Here is an 11,328-nt window from a genome sequence, read left to right on the forward strand (position 1 = left end):
GACACAGGCAGAGGGAGAAGCAGGCTCCCCGCAGGAAGGCGGATGCAGGACTCGATCCCAGGACCCCGGGATCCCGACCTGAGCCAATGGCAGACTCTCAACCACTGAGCCCCCCAGGCCCCGGCTACCAATAGATTTCAAACACTTTATTTAAACCCACCTTCTTCTTTCATTTCTTTTGGCATTATTCATAATACCCAAAGTGCTGTTTCTGTTTTTGTTAAAAGGAGCCTGTCTCTAGTTACTTATTTTAGCACATGCAGTCTTTTACATGGAGGGTTCTTTTATTCAACTAACTTAACACCCGAACCTACCCCCCATCTCACCGCCCAGGGGTGGTGACGGGTGGTTGGCTCAGTCTAAGGAGGACGGGCATCGACTGAAGGCATCAGCAGGCTCTTCCGTTGCCCAGGTTTCAGGGTCGACTTCTCCCCTCGGTATAGGGCACACGGAACCTGGGCCCCACGGCAGGCAATGTCTTAATTTCTTTTAAAATCAGAAGAAATAATAGTAATAATAATAATAATAAATATCTAACATGAAACCTATAAATCCAGTCTGGATTGCATTTGTCTTCATGCCAGTGCGGTCATAAAATTTAATTTTTAAAAAAAGATTTTGTAAGGAGGGGCCCAGAGGGGCAAAGGTGCTTTGGCCCCCGAAAGGCACAACACAGCTGTGCCTGTTTGGCATTTGTCGCTGTTACTGGACATCTCCCGACGCCTGCCCTCGGGTTCTATCAGCAGCAAGAAGGCGAGCCAGACAATTCTGCAAGTTTGGTAAGAGTAGGTGGGACAAGTGCTCAGCAGCACCCCAGGGACCCAGCGTAGTCCAAAGAGAACAGCGCCTGTGCACAGGGCCCTAGGGAGGGAGGGCGGGCTGCTGGGCCTCCTTTCCTGTCCCCGGCAGGCACCGAGCCCACTCAGCACTGAGGCCAGGCGGATGCCTATTATGCAAGCCTCATTGGTACACTTTTTTTTTTTAAGAAAACCCCTTTTAACTTCTGGGTCTGTGAAGGAGTGAGAAGCCTGTGAGGAACAGTAGCAGTTCTCCATTACCCCCGCTACCCTAGGGCAGCAGGAGCCTTGGGACACGTGCTCACAAGTCACGAAGCACCCCCTGAGGTCGACTGCATGGCACTGACAGGTGCGTGGGCTTAGGGGGACAGCCTTGTGTCACTGCAGGGGCCCTGGACGAGCATGTAGGCTCTAGATAGGCTCTCCATCTAGATGGAGGTGCCAGCTCCAGTTCTCCCAGCTGTGGGTAGGGTAGTGCCCTTTCCATGCACTGACAGTATGCCGGGCGAAAGACTACAGGCACTTGCCATCTTAACCTCGCCACAATCCTGTTGGGAAGGTGCTATTGCACCCATTTTACAGATGAAGAAACTGAGATGGAGAGAGGATGCGGAGAGACAAGATGAGCTGTTCCGTGGATAACCCTCAAGTCGCCTGGCGACAGGGTCTCTGGGACTGAGGTGGGAAGGGCTGTGCACAGTCTTATCTTGCCCACTGTCTCCAAATCCTGGGCACTGGCATTCCTAGCACCTCCTAGAACAGCCCATGTTTGTGTTCAGACTTCCTTGTATCCCAGCATGACTTGTCCCTTACCCTCCAAAACTCCCCTCATGCCCGGTAGAAAGGGAGAGCTTTCTTCCACTGGAATGCAAGCATGGCCTGCAGTGCTGGGAGAACTCACCCCCTGGGTACCAGCCAACCCTGCCTCCTGTGAGATCCAGCCTGCCCCAGCACCCCTGTGCAGTTGCCCATGTTCATTAGCAAAACCCAGGTCAAGCAAAGTTCCCAAGGTCACATAGCTAGCAAGAGAGAGCTATGGCTTAACTCAGGCCAGGTGATTCTAGAACCTGTGTCCTAAACCACGCCATTCTACCTAAGCGCTGTTTCTTCATCAAAAATAGCCTGAAACAAAAACAAAAACAAAAACGAAAACAAAAAAACAGCCTAAATAATCCCTGCCCTGGCTTTCTCACTGGGTTTCTGGGAAGGCCAAATGAGACAGCATATGCAAAAGCCCTTCCCAAGTTAAAAGTTCCATGCTTCCTGGTTTAATACCTCCCCCAACCCTCCAACCCACTCACCCCTCTTCGTCTTCAAATTCCTTAGTCAGCAGTTGGTTTTGTTCTTGATTTGGGGGCCTAAGAATTTCTGAAAGGCAGAATTACTGATATGTGCAAGGTCACAGCCCTTTCGGTGACTGCATTTCAGCATGGTGTAGTCGTTGGAAGATAGAAGGCTGGTATCGGGACATCTGACTTCTCATCTTGTCAGTGCCACTGTCCTTATGTTCCACCTGTAGATTTGGGCACCATCCTTTCATTCTTGAGCACTCCACGATAACCAGACTCTGTGCTAGGCAGTGGGGACACAGGAAAAAAGTCACAATTCTTGCTTTCAAGAAGTACAGCCTCGTCTTTCTGACAGTGTTTGGAAAAGTGCTGTACTCTGGAATGGTTTGCAGCCTGTTTTGTGAGAGGATTATTTTTCTCTACCTCATTTACACTGGGCTTCAGCACATGACTTATACTGGCCAATGAATGCAAGTCAAATGGCAACTACCACTTCCAAGCCAGTGCATGTCTCTACTGGTTCTCTTGCTTTTTCTTCTCTGCAACCAGTGCAGCTTGCTCCAGAGACTAGCTACATGTGTACTTCATCCTTGGTCCTGAAATGAAAGAAAAGCTATGCTTGACCATAGAAGATGTAAAATATGAGCAAGAAATAAACCTTTTATTGTTGTGGTTGTAAGACTCAAACTGAGGGGATATTTGTTATGCAGCTTAAGCTAGCAAAAGCTGAGTGCTACAAAAGGAGAAAAGTGGGCTTTATTTTCCTGTTCCCTTGTTTGCATCAGTTTGGAGATAAGAATGGTCTAAATTCATATCTAAATTGATTTAGGGCTCTAGGCAACCAGGGCAGGCCGAATCCAGACCAAGTTTCCTGCTCCCTTGCCTCTGGCCTTGGTGGTCCTTGGGTCCTAGGCTTGAATGTTTCTGGCAAAGTTGCCACTGTTTCTGGCAAGTGGTTGGTTCTTTGTGTTGAAATTTCCCTGAGCTGCTTTTCTACCCACATTTGTAAGGTAGGCTCCTGGGGATACTTGTCATTCAGGTTGGGTGAGGACTTAGACATTTTTTCTATTATACAATCCTGAATCAGGTGCATCAGATGCATCTGCCTGTCTACCCTTCCCCTGAGTCAGCTAGCAGAGTTCTTCTCTGTGGGACACCCTCAGTCCCTTCTGTCTCATCTTCCATTTCTTTTCTTTACTCATCGTTACTGTTTTTTTCTTCCTATTTGATGAAACTGCAGGGGTAGAGTCACTTCCTTCACAGTGTAAAATCTGGAAGACAAACAAACCTTCACACTAATAGTGAACGCTTCTTACAGCCTAACTTCCACGTGTGATCATGCTGAGGCCCATGCTGCCTCTCTGCTTGCTTCCCTACCTCCTTCCCTCTCTCCCTCCTTTCTTCCTTTTCTCCTCCCATCCCTTTTTTTTCTTCCTTCAGCCTTACTTTCTTTCTTTCTTTCTTTCAGTGAATATCCATTGAGCCCCTGTGATACTCCATGTCACTGGCTAGGCACTGGAGAGGCTTCAATGACTAAAAGAGATCAAGAAACTCTTCCCAAAAGCTGGAGGAATGGTATGAGTGGATAGGGTAGACCTCCCAACCTATTATTCTTCTAGCAAGAAAGTTGAAATATTAGGGCCCTTGGGTGGCACAGTTGGATAAGTGTCCAACTCTTGATTTTGGCTCAGGTTGTGATCTCAGGGTCGTGAGATGGAGCCTCTCATGGGATCCATGCTCAGTACGGAGTCTGCTCAAGATTCTTCCTCTCTCTCTGCTCCTCCCCCCTGTGCTTGCATACATGCACGTGCGTACACACACACACACACACACACACACACACACACATACATACACTCTCTCAAATAAATAAATGAATCTTAAAAAAAAGAGGAAGCTGATATTGGTATAATCTTGTGATTTTTTTCAGTTATTCTGAATGTAAACCTTTGGTGGAGATGAAGGGGAAAAAGTGGTAACAGAAGATCACTAATAATTTCTCCTGGAAAGTCTCTGTAGGTTTATCATGTTGGGCCTTGGCATCTTCTCAAGGTTGGAGCTGCAATGGTGATAAGAGATCATGAAGTGCAATGTCCCCCAGGATTTTCACAAAGTGGCCAGAGCAGCATGAATCACTGTGCCTGAAGGAGCTTGAACTTAGCATGAAGCCACCAGACACATGGGAAATTTCTTTGAAATATCTTTTGTGATTTAAAAATTAATGTACTTCTTGCATGCTTTTCATAACATAGCTGTTTGTTTTAATATAAAAATTATCCTCCCCTAACCACATACTGTATGATTCCATTTATATGAAATGCCCAGAATAGGCAAATCCATAGAGATAGACAGTAGATTAGCAGTTGCCCAGGGCTGTGTGGGCAGAGAGCCAGGAGAATGATGGCTCAAGTATACAGGGTTTGTTTTGGGGGCAATGGAAAGATCTCAAATTGATTGTGAGATTGTTATACAATCTGTAAATATACTAAAAGCCATTGAATTGTATGCTTTAAATGGATGGATTTTATGGGATATGAATCTTATATTATGAAGCTGTTAAAAAAAATTGTCCTTCCCAGTCTTCAAGTACAACTGGCATCATGGGAAGAGGAGTGTCTTGTAGTTTTTCACCACTGAGTAAAATGCATGGGGGTTAAATGCACCCACTTGAGAATGGAATGAAGACTCTAGTCCAACCCCATTAATATAACAGACCTATAGAAACCTGAGATATGATGTGACTTGCCCAAGGCCACCCAGAGTAAGCAGCAGAGCCAGATTTCCTGTGTCCCAGTTCAGGACAATGGGATTAGCCTCCAAATGTACTTTGCAGTGAACTTGCATTTGCCTTCTTTCACCTCCTAAATCATTTACTTACCAAGTTGATTTAGCCACACATATACCCTGGTCTGCATCATCGTCCTTCTTCTCTTGCCTTTCTCTGGCTTTCCTCATCCTAGATGTCTCCAAAACAAGGGGCTAAGTCTGCGGATACCTCATCCCCACTCTCCACAGGGGCCGGGTGGGAGTGGCAGGAGGAGGAGGGGCTCCACCCATTCTTGCCTTGAGCCCCACTGAGCCAAAGGCCAGCTCTGCCTTCAAGAGGCTGTGGGAGTAAGAACCATTATCTGATTAATCACAGAAGAACCAGTGGTATCTGGATGGAATCTCAGCCAGGATACTTTCATTCTAACCTGCCAGGCATTGGGCAAGCCGTGAAAGTGAACTGCTGGGATCAGATGTGTGGACGGATCATGTAGTAACCTGCAGACCCTCTGGTCTCACTTTCTCCAGGTCACTTCATGCCCTGAAATCCATGAGGAACATGGCCCCCCCTGCCAAGCTGGTCCTTTGCAGCAAGGGGTAGGCTTAGATGATCTCTGGTAACCTTGGGGCCTCCCTTCTGTCTGGTTCTATATGGTTCTTGCCTCCATTTTTCCATGGAATCTTGAAAAATCCTGTGAGGTGAGGAAGGAGAGCATTAGTTCATTCGTCCTTCATTTTGCAGATGTGGAATCAAGGCTTCAGAATGCAAGTTATTTGCCCACAGTTTTTTGTTTTGTTTGTAAAGATTTTATTTATTTGAGAGACGGTGAGAGAGAGAGAGAGAGCGAGAGCATGAGAGGGGGGAGGGTCAGAGGGAGAAGCAGCCTCCCTGCTGAGCTGGGAGCCTGATGTGGGGCTCGATGCTGGGACTCCAGGATCATGACCCGAGTGGAAGGTAGATGCTTAATCAACTGAGCCACTCAGGTGCCCCTTGCCCAAGTTTTTTAAACCAATAAATGAAGGAGCTGGATCTGCTCTACACTTACAGACCAGGCTATTTCCATCAGATTCTGAGCTCAGATTAGCAACGATCATGGAGGACAGTGTGAGCATGCACCGTCATCTGTTGCACTTGAAGACCACCTCCAGGATAGCTGTGCTTTAAATCCATATCCAAGGCTGAAATGGGATTGAAAAGATGTGAGAGATGGCAGTCTGAATGTACTCAGAAGTATTTCCCCCCCTTTTTTTAAAGATTGTATTTATTTATTTGAGAAAGAGAAAGCAAGAGAGCACATGTGGGGAGGTGAGGGGCAGAGGGAGAGGGACTTTGCTGAGAAGCAGAGAGCAGACTCTCTGCTGAGCAGGGAGCCCAACATGGGGCTCGATCCCAGGACCCCGAGATCATGACCTGAGCCAAACTCAGATGCTTAATCAACCGAGCTACCCAGGCGTCCTATCAGAAATATTTCCAAGTAACTAATTATTTCTCCTCTCCTCCCTTCATTAAATATGAGAAGTTAGGAAATAAGCAGTTGAGGGCAGAGATAGCAGTGTGAGATATTTCACGGAGGAGGTATTTAACCGCCTGTCCAGGAAATGAGCAACTGGTCCTTCCTAGAGGTTGTTCTAACAGAGAACCAGTCCTTACACAGGCTGGTGAAGGGAATTCAGGAAATTTGGGGTCTAGACTTCTGGGCCAAGCCATCCCACTTTTCCTGTCAGGCAAGATCCCCTGTCCCACTGACTGGGGGTCAATCATCTCACCATCTTTCAGTTAGAGTCATAAGATTAAAAATTATCTGATGCTCTAAAACCAGTATTTTTAAAGCACTTTTTAAAATCTGCAGGTTTCTTTGTTCAAATGACATAAAATCCTTAAATCTGAGAAAAATAGAGCTAGAAAAAAGAGGCGTCTTGGAGACTGAGCTACCTAGAGCCTCTTGCTGTCATAGTTCTGGCAGCTGTTAAAAATTCTGGAATTTTGACTTAATCTCTTACTTTACATATGGGGAAACTGGACATAATAGCAGTGAACATGGTTATATTTTATTGTGGTTCTACATTATACTCATCTTTTTATTCTCTCAACAGACCCATAAGATAGGTATGTTAATTTCTTGGATCATTAGAACAGGAACTTGAGACTCAGGATGATTAAGCAACTTGCTCAAAGTGACTTAAGAAATGCATGGAGGGACAAGTCATGTCCAGGACTGTCTGGCTGCAAAGCCAGCACTGGGCTACGTCTTCAAAAATGTGGACTTCCCCCACTAGACCCATACGCTGTGGGAACAGGACCTTAATGGAAACTCGATGTAAATTTGTTTTTCTATCCCTCAAAGGGCCACCTTTCATGATGCCTACTTTGAATGGTGGAAGGGTGCCAACTGGTCTGTGGCTTTTGGTGTCCTCGAGGAGAGGCTGACAGTTTGTCTGTGGCTGACATGAAAGGCCATGTCCCCAAAGCTGCCCTGAAGCTGGGGCAGCAGGGATGAAGCACCTCCCTCCCCAAAACAGAATTGTGTCATCTCTTAGAATGACTTCTACATAGCAGTTGGTGTTTGGGTAAGGAACTTGGCATTGTAGAAGGTTAAGTACTTTGGGAGCATCTGATCAGAGTTCCTTATTTTACAGATGAAAAAACTGGAGGATAGATTGACAAGAAAAGGGGAGGAGAAGGACACGTGTAGCATTTGGGGCAGTGCCAGTAACAGCAGCCAGGCTTCATCCTCCCAACAGCTATTCAATGAAACTTTATGACGTGCCAGGCACTGTTCAGGGGTGTGGGATACACGTGTGAACAAAACACAGTCTCCCGCCGTCGTGGAACTCACAGTTTAGTAGGGTGAACCCGAGAACACAAAATAATTCTAACAGAGTCTCCAAAGTTTGTTGACCTGGGAGTACAAAGTCTTTGATGATGTTCCTTAGATGTCAGTCTATTTATTTATATGTTACATACTTGGCTGTCAGTACTATTCCATATTACGCATATTTAAATCTATTCCCAAATTTTAAAAAATTAAAGAATGAAATAAAATATATGCATAGAGATTCCAATATTTTTTCCTCTCCCCCAGTTGGATTGTGTTAAGAATAGATTTAGAGCACTCAGTTTGGAGAACTCTGGACCAGCCCATGAGCTGGGAAATTTTCCCATGAGCTGGGAAATTTAGGAACCTTGAGATTAGATATTTAGTTTTAGGTAATCTTTTTTCATTCTAAATTGCAGGGGCCCCCCATATCATTACTTCATTCAATTTTTTTATTGTGGTAAAATATACGTAACATAAGACTTACCATCTTAACCATCTTTAAGTGCACAGTCAGTGGTATTAAGAACATTTACCTTGTTGTATGGCCAACACCATCATTCACCTCTAGAACTTTTTCATCTCCCCAAACTGAAACTCTGTCTCCATTAAACAATAACTCCCATTTCCCAGGCCCTGGTAATCACCATTCTATGTTCTGCCTTTATGAATTTGACTACTCCAAATCAATAACTATTTTTAAGCTCCTATGATGACTCAGGTGGTGGTTCGGCATGTGGGATTCAGTGGTGAGCAGGGTGATTGAAGCTCCCACCCTCCAACCCCAGGAAAGTCTGCTTTAATTAACTTAGCTAATCGCCGACCTAGCCCCACTTTAGGTTAGCATCTTTGAAGAACACCATCCAAGCTGGTGTTCAAGTGTGGAAGATCAAACAGGTGAGACGGGCAAGGATGGGGAGGTAAGACTGGAATTCAGTGAGGTCTGATGACAGGTGGCCCCTACTGGTTGAAAGAGAAAATACCTTCCCTTGGAATTCCTAAAGAACTGGAGGAGAGGTGAGACTTCCTGCATCGTGTAGGTTGAAGCTGTATTTCTTTTAATTGAATGCTGTAAGAAAGAGGCATCCCAAAAGGCTGGTGGACATGCACACATTAGGGTGGCCTCGTTATCAGCAACCTGTGAGTGACTCAGGCTTGGGAGCCTGGGAGGAACAGGTTTCAGGTGTGGAGAGAAGTGAACCGGGCAGGGGCCATACCTCCCAAGGTAAAGCTTGGCTGTGTGGCCTCATCTGACTGGATTCCACGCTCTGCCCCTCTGCCTGCCTCTGCCTTAGGATAAAATTATACATTTCCAATTACAGGGCTGTTCAAAAATCAATACAAAGGTGGGAGAGCACAGATCATTTTTCTTATGGAAGTAACCATTTTCATTAATTTTTCATTAGTGCTGCCTTTGTTTTGCTATCCATCACTGGCGAAGCTGTAGCCTGCATCAGCAAGTGTGTGTGTTTCTTGGATTCAGGAGCCCCTGTGTGATAAAGCCAGCAGGTCACTGCCCAGGACTACTGCCTGTGCAACTGGTTTAGGGGACTTTTTTATGATCATCACGTTGGTTAAAATGTGCTTAAAACCATCCTGTTTTCGGGACGCCTGGTTGGCTCAGTGGTTGAGTGTCTGCCTTCGGCTCAGGTCATGATCACAGAGTCCTGGGATCCAGTCCCGCATCAGGCTCCTTGCAAAGAATCTACTTCTCCCTCTGCCTATGTCTCTGCCTCTCTCTCTGTGTGTCTCTCATGAATAAATAAATAAGTAAATCTTAAAAAAAAAAATTCTGTTTCCACTCACCAAAACTCAGTCCTATCATGGAAATTCTATTTGTAGCATGAGCACATGTTGAGCTTGGTCGCATTTCTTTTCAGGAGTGTATATAAGTCAATCTCTTCATGGATGCTTGGTGTTGATTGATAGGATGGGTCTATTTGGCTGGCGCACTTGGCTAAAGGTTGCCGGCTTTATGCCTTTAGGATCTTGGGTCCGTGCCTGAGGGAGGGCAGCTTCTTCTGTCTTGACTTCTCTGTGCTTATAATGCCCGTATTTTATCCTTCAAGTCTTTCCCCCAGTTTCCTAACCTCTAGCCTGCCCTGTCACTGCCCATCAGAGCAGAATTGCTTGACCCATAAACCTTATTCCCCATCCTATGATGCTCTTCACACAAGTGTGTTGTCTATTCACGTGGGTCTCCCCTCACCCTGCCTTTAGTTCTCTGAGAACAGAGGCAGTGGCTTTTTATTTTTGAATTTTCAGCACCTAACAGCACCTGGCCAACGGTAGGTGATTAATGAATGCCATTAAAAGACAAAAACCACAAGCTGACTGGAAGTCACTCCTCACTGTGTGTCGGCCAGGGTAAGAGCCCTCATTAGCTGTGGGAGGTGGAGCAGGCCTCAGCTGCCCCAATTGACTTACCCTTGTTGATGTGAAAGAACTCGTGCTAATCCCAGCTCGGTGGCTAATTAGCTGTGCAACCACGAAGAAGTCTCAAACACTGAGTCCTCCTCTATAAAGGGAGGGGGCTTTCTCTTCCAGCCCTAATGTCCTCAACCCCCAGAACCTCTGCCCTGGGAAGAGAACCCGCCCACGTGCTCACTCGTCCAGCCAAAAGACACGGGAGCTTTCAGGTGCTGACTCCCGCCACTGGCCTGGCTCAGGCCCGGGGCTCGCCCTCCTTCCCCTTGTCAGGGGCTTGACTGGAGCTCGGCCTGCCCTCGCCGGTTGTTACCAGCCTGTGCCTCAGGCTCGCGACATTAATTACCTCTGCACCCTTTACTGTTTTCTTTTCTTTTAAAAAGATTTTATTTGTTTATTCATGAGAGACACACAGAAAGGCAGAGACACAGGCAGAGGGAGAGGCAGGCTCCCCGCAGGAAGGCGGATGCAGGCCTCGATCCCGGGCGGGGTCACGCTCTGGGCTGAATGCAGACGCTCAACCCCTGAGCCACCCAGGCGCCCTATCCTCTACTGTTTTCTAAAATGTATTAGATCCGGCTACATTTGGGACAATCACCCTCAAAGAAAACGTTGCCATACTCCCCCCCCAATTCCCTTGAGCCCCTTTCCAGCCGCTGGCCCCCCACTCTCTTGCTTCTACCCTAGAGGTAACCACATCTGTCACGGTGCAGCTCTGGAGTGTCATGTAAATGGAACTATGTAGCACGTATTCCTTCGTCCCAGATCTTTCATTCCGCATGACTTTCTTGAGGTTCATTCATATTGTTGCAGGTGCCATTCCTTTTAATCACCGACTAGTATTTTGTTGTTGGAATTAACCACAATTTGTTTACCGATTCTCTCTTGCTGGAGGACATTTGGGTTGTTTCTGGTTCTGGTCTTTTTGTGTTTTTAACTTCTTTTATTTTTGACCATTTCCCCCTTAATTTCTCATTTTAGTATATGTGCTGCCCAAGCGAGCACTCCTCCTTAATTTCTAGATGTAATAAATGATTTAATTTTAAAAAATTCACCCCCTACTTCTTAGCTATGTGACCTGGAGTGGATTACTCAGACACTCTGAGCTAGTTTCCTTATCTGTAAAATGGGATGATAATAGTATCTTTTTTGCGGCACCTGGGTGGCTCAGCGGTTGAGTATCTGCCTTTGGTTCAGGTCATGATATTGGGGTCCTGGGATCAAGTTCCCCCA

The sequence above is a fragment of the Vulpes vulpes genome, chromosome 13, assembly GCF_048418805.1.
Source record: "Vulpes vulpes isolate BD-2025 chromosome 13, VulVul3, whole genome shotgun sequence".
NCBI lineage: Eukaryota > Metazoa > Chordata > Mammalia > Carnivora > Canidae > Vulpes > Vulpes vulpes.